Source organism: Chiloscyllium plagiosum, chromosome 32, assembly GCF_004010195.1.
Source record: "Chiloscyllium plagiosum isolate BGI_BamShark_2017 chromosome 32, ASM401019v2, whole genome shotgun sequence".
NCBI lineage: Eukaryota > Metazoa > Chordata > Chondrichthyes > Orectolobiformes > Hemiscylliidae > Chiloscyllium > Chiloscyllium plagiosum.
The window spans coordinates 44,732,575-44,747,413 of NC_057741.1; the positions used below are offsets into that span (position 1 = coordinate 44,732,575).

The window sequence follows — 14,839 nt, forward strand, 5'->3', positions numbered from 1 at the left end:
GCTGGGGGGGGGGGTGTTATACACACACCGGGCTGGGGGGGGGGGGTGTTATACACACACCGGGCTGGGGGGGGGGTGCAGGGGTTCCGTAAAGATCAAGATGACGGCAATGCGCCTGCGCACTGGCCCCAGTCACCAGCCGTTCACTAAACCCGGAGAATGTGGCGGCGGTACGATGTGGGGGGTCTCCCAAAACTCACCGCTCCCCCCAGGAAGGCGTGTCTTCCGCTTTTTCACCAGACTGAGGATTCAGACCAAAATTGCAATTAAAGTGGTTTTTAATTCATGGTGAGTGCCGTCCGCTAACGGGAATCTCGCGGCTCGGTCCCGTGCCGTCCGGCGCCATTTTGGTTGTGAAGGAAACTCGCGCGTGACCGCGGGTGCGCGCCTGGAGCAGCCGGAGTCCGAGCGGTCCTAGCGCTCATCGCATTAGGTTCCTTGGAGCATTGACCTTCATCGCAATTCCCTAAGGAGATAAAGTAACTGTGAAGCTGCTTCATGCAATGTCCGAATGATCAGATAAAGTCAGGAAATACTGGAAATACTCAACAGCATGGCAGTGTCTGTGGATAGGAGAAAGTGCAGATGCTGGAGATCAGATTCGAGAGTGTGGTGCTGGAAAAGTACAGCAGGACAGGCAGCATGAGAAATGGTCCTGATGAAGGGCTTTTGCCCGAAATGACAATTCTCCTGCCCCTCGGATGCTGCCTGTGCGTCTGTGGATAGACAGAGTTAACGTTTGAAGAATGTGACCCTCACTTCTGAAGTACTAAGTTTGTTTTTCTCTACAGATTGTGCCCAACCTTCAGACCCAGTATTTTGTAGTTTTATTTCAAACTCTCAACTTGCGAGGAGGTTCTGATTGATGAGGCAAAGTAACAGCAGAGAAGGAAACACACCCTATACCCGGATGCCGCTATCTCCTGGGACATCCTGTGCCACATGCCTGAAGATAAGTGGCTCAAGAATTGGCCTGATCAGTCAAATAAAGAACCGTTGCAGAATTTTGAAAGACTGAGTGGACATCATCTTTGAAACCAGTGGACAATCAACAACCACTGTTCAACCACATTGGCTTATCCTCTACTCTGAGGAACAGCAACTTTGTACAATGGCATGAGTTGAGCATTGGGACATTTCTGTATATCTCTCCAATTTGTTCCTGGGAATAACTAGTGTATTACTAATGCTTGTTGAGGCCAAAATCTTTAATTGCCTACTGTTTTAATAGAGTTGTTGGAAGATATAGCCCAGAAACGGGCTGCTGTTACTTTTGCTCTACAGAAACTCCATTTTATCCCTGTTAAACCTTCTCTTGCGTTTGTGTCTTGTGCTAGCTAGCTTCTCTTTTAATGCATTTATGCTATTCATCTTTACTGTTTTTCACTGTAGTAGTGAGTTCCACATTTTTGCCACCCTTTGGATAATGTTTCTCATGAATTACATATTCAAGCTATCAGTAACAATATTATATTTATGACCCCCAATTGCAGACTTCCCTGTAAGTGGACATGTAATCTCCATGTCTGCCTAGCAACTTCACAATTTTAATGAATTTTAATTAGACTTTGGGATTCCTTGCCTCAAAAGACAATTGGGGGAGTGGTGTGGTATTGATTAACTCTAGGACAGATAGTTGGTTTCTTGTTAGGCTGGGAATTAAGGGCAGTCAAGATAGATGGAAATGTTAAACAGATCAGCCATGGTCTTATTGAATGGCAAAGCAGGTTTGAGGAACCAAATGGTCTATGTCTGCTCCTATTTCATAAGTTTGTATTTTCATTGGTCATTTCCCAGCCTTTTTTACTTCTCAAGAAATGAGCCCCAGCCTAATCCTTGCTGGTTGTTATAAAATCTCAGTTCTGGTGTCATCCTTATGAATCTTTTTTTGCACCTTCCTCTGTGCAATGTTATAATATGGGGATCGGCACTGTGCAGAACAATACAAATGTGCTTGAATTTACTTCATTTATACTATTTTGCTATTTTTACTTGGAATTAAAACAGGAGAAGGAGCTTCTAGTGTTTCTGTGATGAGCAGATCCAGAACTTGGTGAATTCTCCAATTTGAGATATGACTCAGTTCCGTCAATTCTAAATAGTTCACAAAAGAAAAATCAGTAACTGCAGGAGATCATAGTCTGGGATGTTGAGACCACAGACAAGGATCTTACAACAACAAAAACTACTTGCATTTTTTATAACTCCTTTAGGGTAATAAAATATTTTGAGATGGTTCACAGAAGCGTTCTAACCTGGAACATAAAACTGAGCTACACAAGATAGACAAATTATGGAAAACTTGGACCAGGAGGTATTTTAAAGAGGATATTAAGGAAGGAGTAAACACTTGAGAGGTGGAGTGGTTAATGAATTAATTCCAGAGCATTGGCAACCATGCCTTCAGCTTTCTAAGCCTAATGGTGAAACAATTAAAATTAGGATTCTCAAATCAGTGAGAATTGGAGGAGTGGAGTGGAGTTGGTGAAGATACATAAATAGGGAAAGTGAAACCATCAAGTGATTTAAAAGCGAGAGTGTAAGTTTTAAAATTGAGCCTTTACTTAACTGGGAACCAGTGCATATCAGTGAACACAGGGGCAGTGGGTGAATGGGATTTGGGTTGGCTGTGGACAAGGGCAGCAGAAAATAACAGGACAGTGAGGTTAGGATTACATGAAGGTGATAGAGATAAACCAGAAAACTATAAACAGTGAGTCTAATTTGGAGAAAAAAAATCTCCATTTAAAAAGGCAAGGCTTGGTCAGAGATAGTCAATGTGGATTTGTCAGAAGGAAATAATGCCTAACAAATCTGATGGAATTTTTCAAGATGGTAACCAAGTGTTTGGCTGAGGGTAGGGCAGCAAAGGAAAAATCTGGAATTAAGAGTTAAACATGACCACAAAACTCTTGTCAATTGTCAGAAAAATCCATCTAGTTCACTAATGTACTTTAGGGAAGTACATTGGATAAATAAAAAAAAGTTGATGTAGTTTTTATGGACTTCAGCAAGGCCATTGTTAAGATCCCACATGAGAAACTGATAAAGGAGGTAAAAGCTTAGGGGATCCAAGATAACTTTGCAAGATGGATCCAAAATTGGCTAAGTGGCAGAAGACAGATGGTGGTAGAAGGCTGTTTGTATGTTAGGAGCCCAGTGTGCGGTAGTATACCACAGGGATCAGTGCTTGGTCCCCTATTGTTTGTTATGTTCATAATGATGTACATGAAAATATGAGGGATAATAAATTTGTGAATGACACAAAGATTGATTGAGTGGTTGACAGGAAGAAATTATGGGTTACAGGAAAATATAGGCGAATTGCTCAGATCATTGGCAGATGGAATTTAACCCTGATCAAGTGAGGTGGTGTTCCTTGTAAGAAAGAACAAAACAAGGGAGTTCTCAATGAATGATAAGACACTAGGAAGCTCAGAGGTACAGGGGTATTAAGAGGTGCTTGTCTACATTTCTATGAAGGTGGCGAGACAGGGAATAGGGTAGTTCAGAAGGCATACAGTTGCTTGCCTTTATCAGTCATGGCATAGATTATAAGAACAGAAGTCATGTTGGGAGCTCTACAAGACTTTGGTTGGGCCACGGCTGGAGTACAGTGTGCAGTTCTGGTCACATTATAGCAAGGATATGATTGGACTGGAAGGGGTGCAGAAGGGATTTACCAGGATAGTGCCTGGGATGGAGCATTTCAGCTACAAGGGGAGGCTGGTTAAGCTTGTGTTGTTTTCTTTGGAGCAGGGAAGGTTGAGGGGAAGCCTGATAGAGATGTATGTGATTATGAGTGGCATTGACAGGATGAATAGAAAGCAGCTGTTTCCCTTAGTTGAAGGGTTAATAACAAAGGTACATCATTTCAAAGAGAAAGGCAGGAGGTTTAGGGGGGATTTGAGGAAACACATATTCACAGACAGGATGGTGGAGGTCTGAAATGCACTGTCTGGAAGGTAATTGAGATGGGAAACCTCACAACCTTTAAAAAGTATGTGGATGAGCAGTTGAACTATCATAACATTTAAGGCTATGGCATAGGGCAGGAAAGTGCAACTAGAGTATAATTAGCATGTTTTTTGGCAGCAGAGACCAGTATTGTTCTTTAGTGTCATACGGTAAAGAACAAGCACAGGTTTGATGGACCAAATGGCCTCTTTCTCTATTGTAAGTTTCTACGATTCAGACTGGAGTGATCTCCTGGAACAGTACAACAGCTGGGTTGCACGCTCAGTCATATCACAATGAATGTACTGGCTGTTTCCAAACAAACTTGGACATCTCTTGACTCAGTATGTAAACAGTTCACCATCGCCCTCCTCTGCCCACAAGCTGATATTTCTTGAGTTTAACAATAGTTTGTAGCTAAAGAAACAGGACTAACTTCACTAGGCAGTCAGCATTTTCCAATTACAAAACATCAAGTGTATTCAGTGTCTATGCTTTAGACTGTGCCCTGACTTGCCAGCATTACTGCTCCCTGAATAGTCAGATAGTGTGCAAAATATTGTGCAAGTTAATGCTTGTTTTCCATAGAGTAATTGCTACACACGCATCTTAAGGGAATCAAGGGTTCCATTATGTTTAAAGAGAATTGGCAGAATATGTTGTGGTTTGGGGGGATCTTGGATTCTCTGCTCTAATCACCATTTGCCTGGAATCCCGAGACATCACCAAATACATTAACAGTGACATTTGATCAGACAGCAACCGAGGGGCAAGGATGTTTCAAGCATAAGCTCTTCATCAGGACTGAGGGGGTGGCCCAAGGGGGCTGAGAAATAAATGGGTGGGGGGGTGGGGCTAGGGGGGGAAAGTAACTGGGAATACGTTAGGTAGATAAAGGTAGGGGTGAAGGTGATAGATCGGATAAGAGGGTGGAGCGGATAGATGAGAAGTTAGGACAGTTCAAGAGGGCAGTATCGAGTTGGGAGGTTGGACCTGGGATAAGGTGGGGAAATGAACCTGGTGAAATCCATGTTGATCCCGTGGAGCTAATTCAAGGTGATTTTATCTAATCTGACACATTCTACGTTGGATTAGGTTAGTCGAGTGCAATCTGGGTCAGCCTAAGCTAATTCGCTAAGTACAATTACTTTTTGAATCTCAATGTGGAGCGATTGTTTTGTTTTTTTTGTGATGGTTTTAGTTTCCTGTCAACATTTTTGTAATATAAGATTGTTATATTGTTTTTCCTTTGTATTTTTATAACTCTGTAAAAGTATAAAAACCTTTTCTAATAAAAAGAAATGTAAAAAAAAAGTTTCAAGTGTTTTTCAGTTTTCTAGACCCAAAAGCAGAATGGAGAAAGTGAGGACCGCAGATGCTGGAAATCAAAGTCAAGAGTGTGGTGCTGGAAAAGCACAGATCAGGCAGCATCCAAGGAGCAGGAGAATCAACATTTTGGGCATAAGCCCTTCATCAGGAAAGAGACTGTTGGTTGGGTGAGGGGGGGGGCTCAGTGAGGAAGGTAGCTGAGAATGTGATCGGTAGATGAAGGTGAGGGAGAAGGTGATAGGGCGGAGAGGAGTGTGGAGCGGGGATGGGTGCTGCCTGACCTGCTGTGCTTTTCCAGCACCACACTCTCAATCCCAAAGAGAGAATGGCTGTGAAATGGCACCGGCACAACATTGAAAGATGAATTTAAGCATTTTGGGTCCTATACTAAAAAATGGAAGCCTTTGTGTAATTCAGTGGAGCTGGGGGAGGAACTAGCTGGATGGGTATTTGTTGAACATAATTATAGTTAGATTTGAATTTCCAATTGTTTATCTCAGGATTCAGTGTTGGATTATTACTCTTTACCACTGTTGTTAATGATCTGGATGTGTGCATTGCAAATCATGATCTGCAAATTTAAGATTTGTTTGAGTGTGGAGATGATAGATCCTGTCAGTCTCAAGTGGATCTTGATGTGTTGAGAGATTAGGTTCACGACTGTCAAATGATGTTTAACTTGGATAAATGCAGTGTTTTGTGGGTAAGCATGGTGGAAAAAGCAACAAATAAATGGAGGAAGAATACCCTGGGTGATTGAAAATTGGTCTCAAAATGTTTGTATGCAATAGCCAGAGTTTGGGGGCATTCATTAACACAAGGCATAAAATTCCTTTCATGGTTATGCCTTGTTTAGGAGACTTGTTCTGATTTGGGCTCCATATATAACATGTGATGTTGAAGCATTGGAAAGGCTGCAAACAGGAATTGCAATTTTAAAGGCCAGCTCGAAACATCTTGATGAAGAAAGGCTAGAAAATACTAGAACTAAAGTACACTTTAGAAAAGTGTAGATTTACAGATGACTTGACTGATATTTATAAAATAAAAAGATTAGATTGTGTTTGAGCTAAATAGATAAGGGAGAACCATTGTCCGCAGTATCACTACAAAAGCAAAAAAACAGAAAGTGCTAAGAAAACCTCAGTCGCTCTGGCAGAATCTGTGGAGAGAAACAGTGTTAACACTTAAGGTCAATGGTCCTTTGTTAGGACAATGAGATAAGGTTATGTAAGGCTAGATCTAGGTTCAAAGTTAGGAGATGGATCTTCTTCCAGAGATTGATAAGTTTATGATGCTCCTGAATTCCTTCAAGAAGCTGGGCTTGTTTTTGATTCGGAAACTCATCAGTTCTTACAAAGTACAGCTACTACAGGGAATTATCAATATCAGAGAGAACTCTTCAACCAGTTTTAACCATCTAAGGGGATGGAGTGGAATTTCCCAGCTTTGTTTCTTTCCAAAATTTTCCTTTTGTTTGTGCTTTCTCACTTCTTCTTGGAGATCACATGGTGGGGAATGTAATTATATTTGTACAAAGTTAATGGACTGAAGCTCTTTTTTATTGTTTCTCTCTCAGCAGGAACTGCCAGACCATGCTGAGCATTTCCAGCATTTTCTCTTTTTATTTCAGATTTCCAGCACCACAGTATTTTGCTTTTTGACTCTTCTTGCCTGAAGTGAGCTGTATGTTGTTAATTTTTTGTGAGTGGTTTATAAATGAAATATGAACTTACCTTATTTAAAGTCGTTCTTCTGAAAACAATGTGCTCTTCATAGAGTCATCAGATTCTCTATGTGATGGAGATTACTGTTTATGAGACTTACTTCTGTTCTTTGCACAACTCATCAATGTCCGCTCCCATTACCAGAACAACCAGAACTTGGAGTCAAAGTGTCAGCAAGTTCTGTGTGTACACCTCTGCCCCAGTGATAGGAACCCCATTGTGGAAAAGTTCAATAAGAACAATGATTTCAGATATGCAATGCTAAAAATCTTCCCATGTTAGATTAAAACATTTGTACACTCTCTGTTCTCTTGCAGCAATGTGATATTTCCAGCTCCCACACAAAAGTGATAATTGTTCGTCGAGTATCAATCTGTGGGAAGGTTTGTTTGTGAAGGCACAAGGACTGGGAGTTGGAAAGTGGAGAATTTAGGATCCTTGAATCTAGAAGTAGAGACAATATTTATTCCATCAACAAAGGCTGACTTTGAATCCTGCAGACAGTGGACTGATGCACAACAATTCTAACTCCCCATCTGCTGTTGCAATTTATATCACAGCAAGCTGAATTCCTATGGCATTGCTCATGTCCATTTGAGTCTAAAGCACAATTAGAGGTTTCTCTAGTGAGGTGGAGCTGAGAATAATCCTTCACTTTAATGCCCAAAGAGAAGCAGTCCCAGGAGGAATGTGTTGAGGTTCATTGGAAGAGAGTTTTAGTTGCTAATGAATCCCTGATTTCTGCCATTGAGTGGGGGCCAAGTTAATGAAAGTCTGAAGAACCAATAGGAAATAATTTGTTTCACCTTTTGTGTTACATGCTCTTGCTTTACATGTGACACCCGAAATGTAACCTGTGTAAAGAGCCATATGGCAAGGATATATACAGTTCAGTGGGTAAGAACATCTGCTGTTTGATAAACTCAGGAGTGGTATAAAGGAATAGTATTAAATCTGATTATTTTACAAAGTACTTGAATTTGTTTACTATTATAGACTTTTATCTATTTTAACTGTTTCAATCCATTGAAGTATCAAATTTGACAAAAGTTAGAATTGATTGACAGCTCTGTCATATCACATGGCTGTTACAGGAAATTAAACTGTATTTATGTCATTGATTTCAATGCAATAAGCATTGCAGCACAATATTAAAAATAAACTATAATAAACAAGTTTACTGTTTCAATACAGCTCATTTAACAATTTAATTACTCAACTTATCAAGGATCATTGGATCAGCCTTCTTGACAGTGAACCCATGGAAAGCGGCTGGTCCAGATGGAGTCCCTGGCCACGCACTCAGATCTGGCCTGGACCAGCTGGCGGGAGTATTTGTTGATATCTTTAACCTATCCTTAGAATGATCTCAAGTCCCTATCTGCTTCAAAAAGACCATTATCATCCTGGTGCAAAAGAAAAATCAGGCAACGTGCCTTAATGACTACTACCCAGTGGCTCTGACATCCATCATTATTTGATTTGGTTTATTGCTGTCATGTGTATTGGGGTACAGTGAAGTGAGTGGTCTTACATGCTTTACAGGCAGCTAGTACTATAGAAGTGCATCAGGATAACAGGAACAGAGTGCAGGATACAATGTTACAGCTGCCAAAAAGGTGCAGAGTGAGATCAATGTTAACATTAAAGAGGTAAATTCAAAAGTCTGATAACAGAGGGATATAAGCTGTTCTTGAATGTGTTTGTATGTGTATGCAAACTTTTATATCTTCTGCACAATGGAAAAGGGTGGAAGAGAGTATAACAGGGTGGGAGGGAGGGATATTTGATGTTGGTTGCTTTCCTGATGCAGCCAAAAGTACAGCTGGAGTCAATGGATAGAAGGCTGGTTTGCGTGGTGACTGGACTGTGTTCACAACTCTCTGTAGTTTATTTTGGTCTTGGGAACAGCAATTGTCATACCACACTGAGATGCATCCAGATAGAATGCTTTCTATGGTGCAGCAATAAAAATTTGCTAGAGCCTTTACGGACATGCTTCCGGAGGAAGTAGAGGCATTGCTGTGCTTTCTTCACCATAGTGACAATGTCGGTGGACCAGGACAGATTGTTGGTGATCATCACTCCCAGGAACTTGATGCTCTCAACAATCTCTACCTCAGCACCATTGATGCAGATAGGGACGTACCCTCCACTTCACTTCCTGAAGTAATTAACCAGCTCCTTCATTTTGCTGACATTGATAGAAAGATTGTTTTGTTTATACAGGTCCATAAACCTCTGAAAGTGACAACACAGGTGGATAAGGTGGTCAAGAAGGCATACATTATGCTTGTCTTTAATCGGCTGGGGCATTGAATATAAAATTAGTAAGTTATGTTACAGCTATACAAGAGTTTTAGTCAGGCCACATTTGGAGTATTGCATGCAGTTCTGGTCACCACACTACCTAAAGAACATGGATGCCCAGGGTGGAAAGGTCAACTACAGGAGGGCACAGGTTCAAGGCGAGAGGAGAAAGGCTTAGGGGAGAAGTGTGGGGAAAATCTTTCACCCAGAGGGTGGTGGGTGCCTGGATGCACTGCCACGAGGTGGTGGAAGCAGGCATTGTTTCAGGTGTACCTTGATAGACACATGAACGGGAATGAACAGAGGAATACAAACTGTGTGTGGGCAATAAACAACAGGTCTACATAAGGAACAGGTATTGGTGCAGGCTTGGTGGGCCGATGGGCCTGTTCCTGTATTGAATTGTAATAAAAGTTTTTAAGTACCCTATCTCCATCCTGTATTCTGTCTCGTCTTTGTTTGAGATCCAACCTACATTATGAAGTGCTTTGAGAGGTTAGTAATGGCACATGTCAACTCCAGCCTCCCAGCTTGCATTGATCTGATATAATTTCCCTACTGTCACAATAGGTCCATGGCAGATGCCGTTTTCCTGACCTGACACTCATCCCTGGAACAGTATGTTAGACTCCTATTTATTAACTTTAGCTCTGCCTTCAGTACCATAATTCCAACAAAACTCATCTCCAGACTCCAAGACCTAGGACTCTGCTCCCCCATCTGTAACTGGATCCTCAACTTTCTGGCCCATAGATTGCAAACAGTAAGGATGGTGACAACACCTCCTCCACAATAATCTACAACACTGGTGTCCAGCAAGGCGGGTTACTCAGCCCCTTAGTATACTCCTTTTTACACTCAACTGTGTGGCCAAATTCTGCTCTAACTCCATTTACAAATTTGCTGATGACATCGCCGTAGTGGGTTGATCTCAAACATCAATGATACAGAGTACAGGAAGGAGATAGACAACTTACAGCCATGGTGTAAAGACAACAATCTCTCCCTCAATGTCAGCAAAACAAAGGAGATGGTCATTGACTTCAGGAAGCAGAACGGAAGACATGCCCCTGTCTGTATCAATGGTGCGGAGGTGGAGGTGGTCAAGGGCTTCAAGTTCCACGGAGGAAATATGACCAAAAAGTCTAACTTGGTCCATCCATGTCAACACTACAGTCAAGAAAGCACACCAACACCTCTACTTCCTCAGAAGGCTAAGGAAATTTAGCAAGTCCACAAAGACTCTTACCAATTTGTATAGATGCATCACGAAAAGCATCCTGTCTGGATGTATCACTGTTTGGCATAGCAACAGCTCTGCCCAAGAAATTAGAGAGTTTGGAATGCAGCCCATTCCATCATGAAAACCAGCCTTCCTTCCATTGACTCTGTCTACACTTCCGGGTGCCTTGTGAAAGCAGACAACAAAATCAAAGACCCGTCCCGCCCCAGTTATACTCTCTTCTACACTCTTCCATTGAGCAGAAGATACAAAAACTTGAAAACTCTTACCTACAGGTTAAAGGACCGTTTCTTCCCTGCTGTTATCAGACTTACAAATAGATGGCTCATGTATTAAAGTTGATCTTTCTCTGTATCTATAACACTATATTCTGCATTTTGTTCTATTATCCTGATGTACTTATATAAGGTACGATTTGTTTTGATGGCATCCAAGCCAAATCTTCTCACTGTACCTCAGGACATGCGACAATAAAAAATAAAATTGAGTCAAATCTTTCTCTTTAGTATTGCAATCACTTTTAGATCAAGGTTCTGCCCCCATTTGAGTTTGTGCACATTTAAAACATGGGAAGTTAAAAGCATCACAAATGGTGAACATTAACAGCTGATGAAGTGATTTTTACACCTTCAGAAAAATGCTTGTCATGTTGATTACCAAAGAAATTGCTAAAGCCCTGGCATCTGATGTAAAAGAAAGACATTGAAATTAGTTTCTCACACCCAAACAAAAATGCTTGTTAAAAGGAAATGTTTGAAATCTTGGTCAATTTTGAAGTTCGGCAAAATGTTAAACTTGGAGAAAGTGAGGACTGCAGATGCTGGAGAGTTGAAAAGTGTGGCATTGGAAAAGCACAGCAGGTCAAGCAGCATCCGAGGAGCAGGAGAATTGATGTTTTGGGCATAAGCCCTTCATCAGGAATGTGGGAGTGGGGACTGAGAGATAAATGGGAGAGGGTGGGCTGGGAGGGAAGGTAGCTGGGAAGGCAATAGGTAGATGCAGGTGGGGGTGATGGTGATAGGTTGAAGGGGAGGGTAGAGCGAATAGTGGGAAGGAAAATGGACAGGTTGGACAATTCAAGAGGCGGTGCTGAGTAAGAGGTGTGGATCTGGGATGAGGTGAGGTGGGGTGGGGTGGGGGGAGGGGAGGGGAGATGAGGAAACTGGTGAAATCGTTAAATTTGTCAACCAAACCTTCTCTATATCTTGCATGAGCAAGTTGCTGTTAGCCAACAAAAAAGCCATCTTTGACTTATGTGAAGAAGGAAACTCACTGTGAAGCCAATCACCTTGAAGAATCTAAATAAGGAAGTCTCTGCTGGAATATTTGATTCGCTATCAAATCTGGTTCAGAGAGAGAGAGAGATTAGATTAGATTTTTTTTAGATTAGATTAGATTAGATTAGATTAGATTAGATTAGATTACAGTGTGGAAACAGGCCCTTCGGCCCAACAAGTCCACACCGACCCGCCGAAGCGAAACCCACCCATACCCCTACATTTACCCCTTATCTAACACTACGGGCAATTTAGTATGGCCAATTCACCTGACCCTGCACATCTTTGGACTGTGGGAGGAAACCGGAGCACCCGGAGGAAACCCACGCAGACACGGGGAGAACGTGCAAACTCCACACAGTCAGTCGCCTGAGGCGGGAATTGAACCCGGGTCTCTGGCGCTGTGAGGCAGCAGTGCTAACCACTGTGCCACCGTGCCGCCCAAGAGAGAGAGAGAGAGAGAAAGAAAGAAAATGTTAGATTAAGATGGAATGATGGAAAATGAAAGAAACAACAATTTGTATTTATGATTTAAATTATCTTACAATCACAAAAATGTCTTTAAAAATCTCCAATCAGTAACCAACATCTGAAAGAATATTCCAACATCCATTTATTCGGAGTACGAGTCCTGGAATAGATAGAGTACTTCCAAAACCTCAGCAGCCACCTCTCTCAAAAGGTCATTATTGACAAGTAGATCTATCACTGGCTCAGCTGAACCAGATCCACTTTGTACAGATTATGTTGAGACAACAAAGAGCTCTTCAGCTGACCAAAGATTTTAGTTTACAAATCAGCTGCCATCACCACAATCCAAGACAGCACTGAGACCTGGAATCTGAGTACTCAAAAAATACAATTAACAATGTCTCCGCCACATCCTTTGGATTCAATGGGAGGATGGTCACACACTCTAGGTGCATTTAGGCAAAACTCCTACAAAATCACGGTAGACAGTCTGGCTATGTGTCGATTGTACCTCACCAAGTCCAGTTCTCTTAACTCTCAAAAGATCACGTTCCAGTGGAGGCCAAAGAAAACCCTCCGAATACACTGAGGCTTTCCTAGAAGGGCAGTAGTATTTGCATTAATAACACAGAGGCGTGTGCTACTTCCTGTCTCTTCCTTGACAACCCCATTTTACTTTCACTAATCTCTTCTTAGAAACCCATGGAAGCTTTCACTATCTACTTTTAGGGCTGAATTTTTGTTTTGGCTAAGTCTGAGCTGCATTAAATTTTTTAAATGATTTCTCACCATAAGGTTGAGCAAATTCTCTCTATATGGGTTTCCTCCGGGTGCTCCGGTTTCCTCCCACAGTCCAAAGATGTGCAGGGTCAGGTGAATTGGCCATGCTAAATTGCCCGTAGTGTTAGGTAAGGGGTAAATGTAGGGGTATGGGTGGGTTTCGCTTCGGTGGGTCGGTGTGGACTTGTTGGGCCGAAGGGCCTGTTTCCACACTGTAATGTAATCTAATCTAATCTAATATCTTATCGAACTCACCTCATTAATTACCTATCCATCTCTCACATCCAATTTCGGCCTCATCTGACCATGCATTGTTTCCAGAACAACTTGCCACTTCCTGAGGATCCTGGAATTCACTGGCATCAGAAAAGACGCCATCAGTCCGCAGCTGCCTATCTTACATAGTTCATTATTTGCCCAGGACATAGCAGACAGGGATAATCAGTGTCTCTGAGTGGGCTGGGATCTGGATCTCCGACTGGGATGGGATGAGGCTGATGTGGGATGTTCTCGTCTCCCAGTGACCAGCAGAGAAGGCCCCGACACCAGACCTGAGGTTACACATCCACTCCCTCCACCACAGGTCAGTGCAGTCTCAGTGTGTGGAGGAACGTGGTCATCTTCCGCTTGGCAACCTTGCAGCCCTCCGGACTCAATATCGAGTTCAATAATTTTAGGGCCTGAACTCCCCCATGTCCTCTCCCTGCACCAGGCCTTGTTTTAACATAGGAGAAAGTGAGGACTCCAGATGCTGGAGATCAGAGTCAAAAAGTGTGGTCCTGGAAAAGTACATCAGGAATGATGAAAGGCTTATACTTGAAACATTGATTCTCCTACTCCTCTGATGCTTGCTGTGCTTTTCCAGCACCACACTTTTCAACTTGTTATAACATAGTATGCCATTACACACTACCCATTAATTCTCCATTAACAGGTATTCATCCTCCCAGCCAGATTGTTATCGACTCCTTTGTTTGTTCAACTGTTCATCTCCCTCTTTGGGCTCTATCCCCAGCTATTGTTTACTCCTTACTCTCCCCCACTCCATCCTCTGCATACAAACTGATATTTTTCCAACTACATCAGTTCTGAGGAATGGTCACTGGACCTGAAACGTTGACATTAATTTCAGTTCACAGATACTGCAAGATCTGCTGAGCTTTTCATAGAACATAGAAAAGTACAGCACAGAACAGGCCCTTTTGCCCACGATGTTGTGCCGAGGTTTAATCCTAATGTAAAAAATATAATAACTTAACCTACACACCCCTCAATTCGCTGCTATCCATGTGCATGTCCAGCAGTCGCTTAAATGTCCCTAATGACTCTGCTTCCACCACCACAGCTGGCATCGCATTCCATGCATTCACAATTCTCTGAATAAAGAACCTACCTCTGATAACTCCTCTATACTTTTCTCCTAATATCTTAAAACCATGACCCCTCATACCAGTCAATCCTGCCCTGGGGAAAAGTCTCTGGCTATTGACCCTATCTATTCCTCTCATTGCAAGGTTTGTGAAGGTTTGTAGCTCAGGTTGAGGTTTAGGGTGTAGGTTTGCTCGTTGAGCTGTAGGTTTGATATCCAGACGTTTCATTACCTGGCTAGGTAACATCATCAGTGGCGACCTCCAAGTGAAGCAAAGCTGTCAAACCTACAGCTCAACGAGCAAACCTACATCCTAAACCTCAGCTAAACCTAAACCTGAGCTACAAACCTTCACAAACCTTACAATAAACATGTT

The 14,839-nt window shown here is 42.2% G+C and overlaps 1 protein-coding gene across 7 annotated transcripts in view; it reads right to left on the reverse strand.

The window, feature by feature from the left end:
- dennd4a (DENN/MADD domain containing 4A) overlaps window positions 1–360 on the reverse strand; it is a 150,318-nt gene extending 149,958 nt beyond the window's left edge. For 6 of the 7 annotated variants that reach the window (XM_043674611.1, XM_043674610.1, XM_043674612.1 and 3 more), the window contains exon 1: window positions 201–359. The gene's annotated coding sequence lies outside the window, so the exon portion shown is untranslated. Of the gene's footprint in view, window positions 1–200 lie in introns of all 7 variants that reach the window. The other variant, XM_043674608.1, reaches the window with a different exon arrangement.
- Window positions 361–14,839: the final 14,479 nt, after the last annotated feature.